We start from the raw sequence: 10,742 nt of genomic DNA, 5'->3' as shown, positions 1-10,742 counted from the left end.
GGAGACACCTACTGTAGCAAGAACTACCACTGAAGCGGTTTTAAGTACTTTGCCAGAGGAAGTCCAATTTGGTGTTGCAGCTGGTGTGATCCCATCACAAGATGGTCTCTAGGGCAGTGTTGATTTTGGCCACACACACCTGACACAAGCTTTTGAAAAGCCTGGATTCAAGAGTGCACAATTCTATGACTTTAGCATTGTTGTTGTGAGTATGTTAGTAGATTGAAGTTAGCCTATATCAAACCACCACAGTGCCTGTAGGTACAGCCTCACTGTGCTGCTAGCATGGTTGTAGACACTTGGTGTTGTTATTTTCTATTTTGTGGTAATGTTTACTCCCATGTACTCGCTGTCATGTAACCTTATGTTTAAAATCAATACCTACTGTAAATTTCTTTATTATTGTCAGCCTGCTTGTAACTGGCTCATTTTGTTCTGTTTTAGCAGCCTTCCATCTTAAGTCCATCAACTCTGGGTTACTGTGAAGAGCAGTGGGATTTGGGATGGCTCTGAAAGGAGACCTGACCACCGGCATAAACATACACATTGCTACAGTACACACTTACCTGTGCTAAATTGAATGTAACAGTCAACTCTGCCTCTGGGTGGTTTGGTGTGTGTGTGTGTGTGTGTGTGTGTGTGTGTGTGTGTGTGTGTGTGTGTGTGTGTGTGTGTTTTGGTTGGAAGGGTGTGTTTGTGTTGAATGCTAGGAGAGGAGAGAATGAGAGAGAGAAAGAGAGAGAGAGAGAGAGAGAGAGAGAGAGAGAGAGAGAGAGAGAGAGAATTATTACTCCCAATACTTTGGTGTCCAAACGAAGCCCCTTAGATTCCTCCAGACTAACACCTCCCTGAGGAGACAGGATCAGACAGTCTGCAAGAGGAATGAATCTGTGTGTGTGTGTGTGTGTGTGTGTGTGTGTGTGTGTGTGTGTGTGTGTGTGTGTGTGTGTGTGTGTGTGTGTGTGTGTGTGTGTGTGTGTGTGTGCGTGACTAGCAGCCATGTTGGAGGGTTTGGTTAGCATGGACCTAAGACCACTGACAGCTTGGCTACCTCTCATAAATTACATTTCCTCGCCTCTCTTTGCACTCCAGCTCCTCTTTGTCGCTCTCCATCTTCATTGTGAATACAGCCTGATCCTTCCATTTCTCCTTGTACCATCCGACTGTTAATAGCTTCTGTCAACACCAGCGGTCTTTTCTCTGACTGTCTGCTTTTTTTCCCTCCTTACTCTTAAAAGGTGAATACTTTTAGCATCCTGCTTTTGTCTATGTATCTGTCTGTTTTTGACACTTTCTCCGCTGCTTTATAAACCCTCTCTCCTCTCTTGTCTCTCTTTCTCTCGCCTCCGCAGAGACGGTGACCAAAATATAGTCTTTTTTTTAAAAGCACACTTGTATGTCTCCCTCCAGCCATTTAGCTTTTCTCTAGTCTCATGTCTCCTTTCATTTCTCTCCCTTTCTTTTACTCGTTTGTATCCGGCTGGCAAGAGCAGGGACGTGCGGTGCATTCTCCTCCTAATTTATTACTTAATGTATTTTTCTCTATCATCTTTTTCCCTTTCCATCGTCTATCCATCAGACTAATGGACAAACAGATATATTAGAGACATTTAAGTCTGAGTATTCTTATACCATGCTCCTGAGTCCAGTGCATGTTTCATGTGTCTTCATTCATATATATATATATATATATATATACACAGTATATCTATAGCTGTGACTGTCCACTGTCACAGTCAAACAAGGTGGTCTCTTGTCAAACATGTACTGTAGTAACCCAGGGGGGTTCTTTTTCGCTCTCATTCTGTCTTCTGTCTCTCTGTGTGTTTTGCTGTCTCTTTCGCCCCCTGACCAGCTGTCCTCTGGGGTGGGGCAGAGGAGAGCCCAGTGGACCAAGGCAGACCTTGTCTATTTCCATCTCCCTCTCACCCCGTCCCTCTCTGATGACACAGGCGGCCCCCTGGTACTATGACTGGCCCTCTCAGTCAGCTCTCATCAACTGGATTGACAGCTGTCAATCAGTTGTCTCGGCTGCATTGTGACAGGGTGAAGCATTGATGGACAGTCGCTATGTTTGTGCATGTGTTTACACTCATCAATAATATGCTTCTTTAATACCAGAGCCGTTCAAAGTAAAATGTATTGTTGATAAAAAAGATAATTCTAGGGCTCATTGATGGCTTGTAGGGATTCAGCCTCTTTGACATTTCTGTTAAAAATTAAAATATTAATTATTCTCGTTACATGTCTACATGTCTCTACTCAGCTGAATCAGGCTCGTTAGATTGATATCCTAATGACTGAACAGTCATTAGAGTCTGTCAGGTGAGGTTCAGCTCAGAAGCTCTGTTCATTCAAACACGCCTCCTGTGTTGTGTTATCAAGAAGACAAACATTTCCAGACGTTTGAATGTTTGTAGCCAGTGGCAAAAGAGCAAAGCAGCGAGGATTTCTCAGCTCGCCTCTCTTTGTTGTGTGGGAGCAGACCCATCCATTGTTTATCTGCGTTATTATTATTCTCCATTGCCACCAAACCACTAATGACATACAGTAGCATTCAGATCAAACCCCTCTATTTATGGCAGCCAGGATGGAACTTGAGCCATATTCTGCAACTGTGTGGACAAATTAATGGCTGAACTGTGTGACCTTGTCTTATCAGGCAGGAAGAAAATTCCAGCATTATTACAGTATTTCTCTACGAGAGCATCACAGCTTAACATGTAAATTGGATTCAAATTTAGCATTAAAATTACACTCAACACGAACATTATGTCTATCTATGAATTACACCAGTGTAAAATATGCCCTTGACCATAAGGTTAAATGCAGGAAGAAGTATCAATACCGCAATGTTCAAATTCTCCATAACAAGTAAAAACCTTACATTAATAACTTGCTAAGTAAAAGTATAATGAGCAAAATGTACTCAAAGTAAAAGTACTTATAATGCAAAATGGCCCCTTTCAGAGTGTTACATTTGTTATAAATATATTTTTAAAATAGTATTAATGATTAATTAACATGCAGCGTTTTAATGTCAAGGTGAAGCTAATTTTAACAACATTATATGCTGTTGGGTAGTTTGATCCATAACTATTTCTATATTTAATTAACTGTATCTATTTTGTAAACTGATATTTCTTTTCATATAAAATCTTTGTCTGAAAAGGAAAAACTCAGGAGCAGCACCATTCATTTCACATATGTGAAGAAGTTTCGGGAGACCTTGATGAAATACACAGAAACATTTAATGGACTCTCAGTTGAGGAGGGATTAAGGTAGACAGTACAGTTCAACCACGATGTGTTATCTCTGAAGTTCCTGTCTTCCTGAAGGAGTATTTAAACTCAGGCTGGAGGCGTTAACTTTAGTTGAACCTTCAATGTAAACAAAGATATTGCGGGCGCTGTAAACACATATTTAAAGTGCTCATATTATGCTTTTTGGCTTTTCCCCTTTCCTTTATTGTATTATATATATTTTTGTGCACGTTATAGGTTTACAAAGTGAAAAAGCCCAAAGTCCACCCCAAAGGGACTTTTCATCTTCCAGAGAAAACACTGTTCACAAACTGCTCCAAACAGCTCTGTTGTAGTCCAGCCTTTACTTCCGTGACGAACGTGCGTCACTTTGTAACACACGTTATAATGCTCGCCTAGCTGCTAGCATGGCACGCCCTCATACTCTGCAACTGACAAGCTAGCAGTACTTACTGCACATGTGCATCTCCCAACAAAGATGGTACAGAAGTGAGATGCCTCACTCTGTAGCTAAAACAGAGAGCTCAACACACAGGGTGAAAAGAGGAGCTGCAGACAACAAATATACGGTGTTCTGAAAATTAAACCACATAAACCTATTCTGGTACAACCTCTAAATGCAATTATGAACCTGAAAATGAGCATAATATGAGCACTTTAACCCAAAACTCTCAGCACAGACAGAATTTGTTATGTGTTTACTTCCTTCATGTCCTTGGCAGGATGAGTAGCACTGTGTTATCATACAGCTGTGACGTCTCCCATCATCTATGGAGACACAAAGTTGAACTAACTCCTCTGCCTGGAAAGGTTATGAGGTTATTTTGGACACTGGCCTGCATGAGATCTGAGAACGATAACTGGGAAATTAATGTTGTTTCAAAGTACATTTCCGCTATGACACCTTTTTCGATACTTTTGACAACTTTCCTAAACTTTTAACACAGCACAACATCTGTCTGTGTAGGCTATACAATTAACACATTTCTTGTTGCTTTGAAACAAAATGCATACAGTTAACACATATTTAAAATGCTTGAACTTCTTTTACACACAAGCTCCACCAAGACCAATACAATGGATCTTTACTGACCAATTTGCAAATGCTTTCACACTGTATGTCAGAACAGATAACATCATGTTCTAAACCTAACTTATAGGCTAAAGTCAAAGTTAACAGCTGATCATATTGTAAATTGAAACACAAATATATCCCCTGGATTTTATACAGAAACAGCTGATTGAAGTTATGCAAAACAATCGATTACAGCTGATTCCCTTCTAGGAAACACACTCAGGTGTTGAGGTTCTTTCAATCGCATGACCATATGGTAGTACAGTAAAAGAGGACCTATTTGAACAATATACTGTAGATGAACACAGAAAATAAGAAAAATGCCTTCACGAGGGAGAGGAAGATGAGTACCAGGACAATTATGTCTCTGTCTCCTTTTTTTCATAAACTGTACATTCTATAAAGCTACACTGAGATGGGTCATTCATTTTTTGTATTGAATCTCTGCAGCAAACGAAACAAAACGGTGGCTGGGTTGGCTCAGTGGGTAGAGCAGGTGCACATATACTTGGAGGTTTATGCCTTGACGCAGAGGTCAGGGTTCGAATCTGACTTGTGACGATTTCCTGCATGTCTTCCCCCTCTCTCTCCCCGTTCTCAACTAGCTGTCCTGTCAAATAAAGGTGGAAAAGCCCAAAAAATAATCTTTAAAAAAACAACAACAAAACAAAAATGTAGAGAGGCTTCAAGAGAAACTGCAGTGCAAAACACAATCTATGATCAATACAATATACTATTGTCTGTTGTATAAGGGCAGACCTGACACATATCAAATAATGCAGTTTGTTAACATGTGATGTTAGTGTTTTTTTATGACATTGTTCTATGATTGACTAAATGTTCCTGTTGGAAGAGAACATGTGATAGTGTTTTGGAAGAATTATTTGATTTTGAGACATGTTTGCATTGTTTTGGTGGACATAGTGTATTGTATTAGTGTATTATTGTATTTTGAAAATTAGTGTTGGAGTTTAGTTTTCAATGTGTGATTTTGAGCATGAAATTTTGCCAATTGTGTGTTGTAGGTGTGTTGGTGCGTTAAGAGTTTAGGAAAGTTGTTAAAAGTATTGAAAAAATTGTCATAGTGATCGTAAAAAACTGTAAAATGGAAATACTGTTATAAAGTAGGCTAACCCAGAACTATAATACTTTAGTACAGTATTTGAGCAAATGTACTTTGTTAAATTCCACTACTTTAAAATGCCCTTTTCTGGCTTTTAGCCTAAATCTTCAATTTAAAAGACCTTCACAATTGTCTACATTGTTGTTTCCATGAGCTTTAAATGGTAGCTACTTGTATATACATTACATCTGACGTTGTCTTATAGTAATGCCTCTGTCCATGCACTAGCAGAGAACTGTAAAATAATGTATCAAAAATGTTCTCATTAATTATATCTTTTAGGGTGTAAGGATGATAAGATACAGTGTTTGTATCACAAGTATGCTGCATACATTACTGACACAAAGCTGTCTCCCTCAAGCTATTATTCACATTCTGTTGCGATTAAAGATGCAAACATTGAACCAAAACATCAAAACCCAGCAGCAAAAACATACTGTTCACACTGGGAACCACCCAGGGATGAATACATGTAAAGGGAATTGTCCGGAGCATGCTTAACTTTCAGTTTAGTTTCAATTTAGCTTATTTATTTGCAGAAATAATAAATCAAAATCTCAAAAATCAAAACCTATTGATTATTTTGTTTTTAAAAGTGTTGGTTAAATGTTTTCAATATCGTCATGTAGCGTTATTCTGTTTCCTCAAAAAAGAAGAAAAAAGAAATTCTTGCTGAATCAACCACTCAGCTGGCTTAACAATTCATCATTATGTGTAATGAAAATCATATTATTTGAAGGCAGTACAAGGCTGTGATTTATATGACTGCAAATTAACATATCAATAAGCCTTATAGGAAATGTCTCATTAATTAGTCATCCCTTAATTGGCCCTGAATGCCATTAGCGCGCTGTGTTTGTTAACCATGCATTCATTAATGACATTACTGTGCGACCCGGATCTGCATGAAAAAACTAAGATTAGTTTAACTGTTGTTCAGCACTTTTTTATGGTATGTGTGTGTGTGTGTGTGTGTGTGTGTGTGTGTGTGTGTGTGTGTGTGTGTGTGTGTGTGTGTGTGTGTGTGTGTGAGTGTGAGTGTGTGTGTAAGTGTGTGTGAGAATGAAATGACACCCCTGCCCATGCTGATGCACAGGCTGGCTCTGCTTTGATCAATGGCGCCTGGCATTGGGAGGGGGGGCAGCTTGAGTTGAATTGGGGAGTAGGGGCTTGGGGGGGGGGGTCTGAACCTCCCACTGGTGCTGATGAAGACAAATGAGCTAACAAGACATGACGGAATTGCTTTTGCAAAGAGGGGGGCTGAATGGTGTATTGTGATATTGTGTTGAGGGCGGCTAAAGGGGCAGGTTGATTTATTGTTCCAGCAGCAGATAGCCACCGTTTTACCTCCCCTCCCTCCCTACTTATTCACAGGGACCCTTCGGTCTTTAATTACAGCCCCCAGCCTCCTCCATTCTCTCATCCATGTCCTTATTAGAAGAGTCATACCACACATCATACATCCACGCTGGCAGTGGACAACAGTATATATTAGACAAAGCCTGAGGGGGGGGGGGAGGAGGATTGGTGCCTAAAATGTCACAGCCATGTTGATTTTGCATTCCATTACCACCTTATAGTCAGGAAAACAGGGAAGAAATACAGAAATTGGGGGAGAGTTATGAAGCCAGGGAATTGAAGGTCAAAGGAAGAACTAGAAAAAAGGATAAAACAGTGAATGGATGAAATCGAGGAGAGGAGTAAAATGGGCCGATTAAGATATGTAATAATGGGAAAGAGGGATAGGGGGATGACAAAATAGAGCAGTCCCCAGAGAGATGAGGAGGGGTAAAGACATGTTAAATGGTGTGGGAGGTCCGTGACTAAGGTGGAACATGGTGGTCCAACCTGATGAATTCAAAAAAGGCCTTTGGAAGAGAGAGGAAAGCAAAACAATAAGAAAATGCAGAATTAAAATAAGAAAAAGGGAAAAGTTGGAATGAGAAAAAGCTGGACGATCAGAACTGATTGCCTTGCTGGCCAATTACAGATTAGTCTGTTTGTTTTAAAATGAATATGAATAATGTAATTATATAACACAAGACTCCCCAGCACCAATACGTGGACAAATAGCTGTCTACATTAGTGATTCTCTGCAGCGAAAAGGCAAGAGAGGGGGAGAGGTAAGGCTGGTGGGGGGGTGGATGGGGTCACCCCACACAATTTATCACTGCATTGCCATTCACTCTCTGAAATATCAGCCTATTAAAACATTCATTGAGATGATTAAACTGCAATAAAATCTAACAAAATTTGCACTGACACTTTCAGTGCATGATTTATTAGGCCAAGGCTTTCCATGTGCTTCTCCCACCCTGATAAACACAGAGACGGAAAAGATCAGATGCTGCTGCCACCTGTTGGCCAAAACTGGGATTCATGACTGTAATTCAAGACCATTTCCAGTGGCTCCGTTTTATTTAATGTTTCAGTGTTTGCTTATATGATTATTTCTTTAAAAATATAGATATAACTAACAACTAACTAGGCTATTATTTATTATGGATTTCTCTGACAATCCTTTTCGTGATTTATGCATTAATCATTTTGTCTATAAAGCCCACGCTGACATATTCAAACTGCTTGTTTGAAGATATTTACTTGACTGTCATAGAAGACAGCAAATATTCATAATTGAGAAGCTGGAACCAGTGATTTTTTTTGTTTTGCTTGAAAAATGGTAATTAATCAAATGTATGACATTTATGACATTTTTTGTAGATCGACTAATCAATTGATCTACTAATTCAGCTCTTAGACAAAGTTCTTAGACTGATTTTGGGCACCAGAAGATCGAGCATGATGATTCTGTCTTAGTGCTTGTTAAAGAGTCACAACTATTTGTTGCAGCTACAGTACGTGACTCTACCAAGTTGCAATACTTAGAATAAAACATAGATGGGAATCAAGATTCAGTTGGCAAGCACATTTACTTTATTGGTAGATAACAGTTACAACAGATTAGGTTGAAAGAGAAAGACAGAGAAGCGAGAGTGTGGGAAAAAAAGAAAGAAGTGTAGAAGGCACCAAAAAAAGGTTTCATAATGTAATGTTGAATATGCAGCTTCATATTTCTAAATGTCACACAGTCAACAGTTTCTTTATGCACATTTCAATTAAATGTACCCATTTGAAAACAATTTTCAATCACTGAGAACTGTGTTTCTATGATACAAGTCAGCATCTGACAAGCCCATTCTCTTTCACACAGCATGATCTAATTACTTACTGTATGTTTCACATAATTGGAGATGTTGAGGGGTCAGATTGTAACAATATCCAGTCCTGATTTCACTGCATTAGCTGAGGTTGAAGTGTTTTGTGTTGAACTGGTGTTGTATTGATCCATGTGGTTTATTATGGGCTGTGTTAATACTGACAGGATACGAAGACAGGAGGGGGGATTACCTGGAAATGGTAATATTGATCGGGGTTTGCCTCAAGAGAGGGCTACATGTCGCTCAGCCCACCAGGGGCGCACAGTATTGGAAAGATGCTGCACAAACAAGCACCAACGGAGATGTGTGTTTATGATAAGCTGGATGTATGTGCTTTTGTACTTCTCTCTTTGTAGGGACAAATTAGAATGTTAGACCCGAGGACACTTTCTCACTTTTTCAAAGGGCAATCTTAGGGTTAAGACTAGAATTAGGTTACAGTAATAACAACTAATAATAGTGTGTGTGTGTGTGTGTGTGTGTCTGTGTGTGTGTGTGTGTGTGTGTGTGTGTGTGTGTGTGTGTGTGTGTGTGTGTCTGTGTGTGTGTGTGTGTGTCTGTGTGTGTGCCTGTGCTTCACTATTGTAATCCCAACCTGCTCTGGCATGAGAGTCACTCCAGAGTGGTGGGCACATTGCTGCAGAGCTCGCTGTCTGCTGAGTGGCTGCAACAGCAGTCAGCAGTGATTTAAATAACATTGACCCCATATTACCTAAACCTCACATATAACCTGGAGACATACAGTAATGGAGTAGGTTTAATATAACTTTATTAGACTTTTCTCTCTCCATTAAAGTCCTGTGAGGCATACCTGTAACAAAGGGCATCATGGATTAATGAACTTTCACAGGAAGTCTTAATATAATATATTGCGCATATATATATATATATATATATATATATATATATATATATATACAACATACAACATATACATATACAACACCCTCCTTATTATAGTGTAATATTTCATATTAGTGTGTTTGTTACATCCCCCAGCACTACTGCCTTATGATAATTACAGACACTAGTGGATTGTATCTGATTACCCATCATGCTTTAGCGATGAAGGTCATTAGTCCACAATAAAGTAGTGATGTAAAGCTATTAATACAGATCAGATACAGAATGGTTTCTGAAGAAGAGAGGTGTTGTGAGTATGTGGTACCCGGGCGTCCTCTCAGCCCAGTGGCTCCTCTCTGTCACACTGGTGGCTTGTCTGCTGTTCTGGCTCAGAAAGAAAGGTCAAGGTATGAATACTGTGTGGATATTTATGTTTGTGACAGGTCATTTCCGTCTGTGCACTTATTATATTTTAATTGTATTGTAATAGACGCCTATAGTCCACAAATTGCTTTTGCCTGACCGTTGTTGTGGAAACTTGTAAAAAAAAAAAGGGGGGTTGGGGGGGGGGGGTAAATTGACATTTAGATTTACCAGGTCATAAATACACAAACATGATGTATCTTGACATGTTTAGTTGTAGGGATGACTGTGCAGTTTTACAGTAATGGTGGTATAAAAGGGGAGGAGTTTCTGTGTGTTTTAGATAGCAGCACTGTGTCTATTTAAAGACAACTCCAGTAAACTGCCTGCAACAGACACACCTCCCACTCTCACTGTTGTCACATTGATTCTTTTTTTCATCTTTAATCACATTATACAGGCTAACTGTCAATTACTGAACACATTGTGCATTTCCCAGTGTTTATATTGAGCGTAAGATGCTTCTCCTGTAACATATATTGATATATTTGGTTAAGAGAAGTAATTATGTCTGCATTGTTGGTACTTAAATTAAATCAGCTTTCTTGGCAGTGATTGAACAAATCCTTTAAGAAAACAAAAATCTCCAGAACCACACACACAAGCCTATACCCAAATGGAGGTGTAGTACTGCACTTCATCTAATTGCTTTTCTGATTCATAATTCCATACATGAATAGCGGACTAACGCGATATAATGTGTCTGTGGAGGAGGAGTCAATTAAAAGTAACTCACAGTTGTGTCATGGGGGTTGAATTCCCCTCCATATAGAAATTACTTACACTAAGAAATTAC

This window comes from Sander vitreus, chromosome 4 (assembly GCF_031162955.1).
Source record: "Sander vitreus isolate 19-12246 chromosome 4, sanVit1, whole genome shotgun sequence".
Taxonomy (NCBI): domain Eukaryota; kingdom Metazoa; phylum Chordata; class Actinopteri; order Perciformes; family Percidae; genus Sander; species Sander vitreus.
This window is presented reverse-complemented; position numbering follows the sequence as displayed.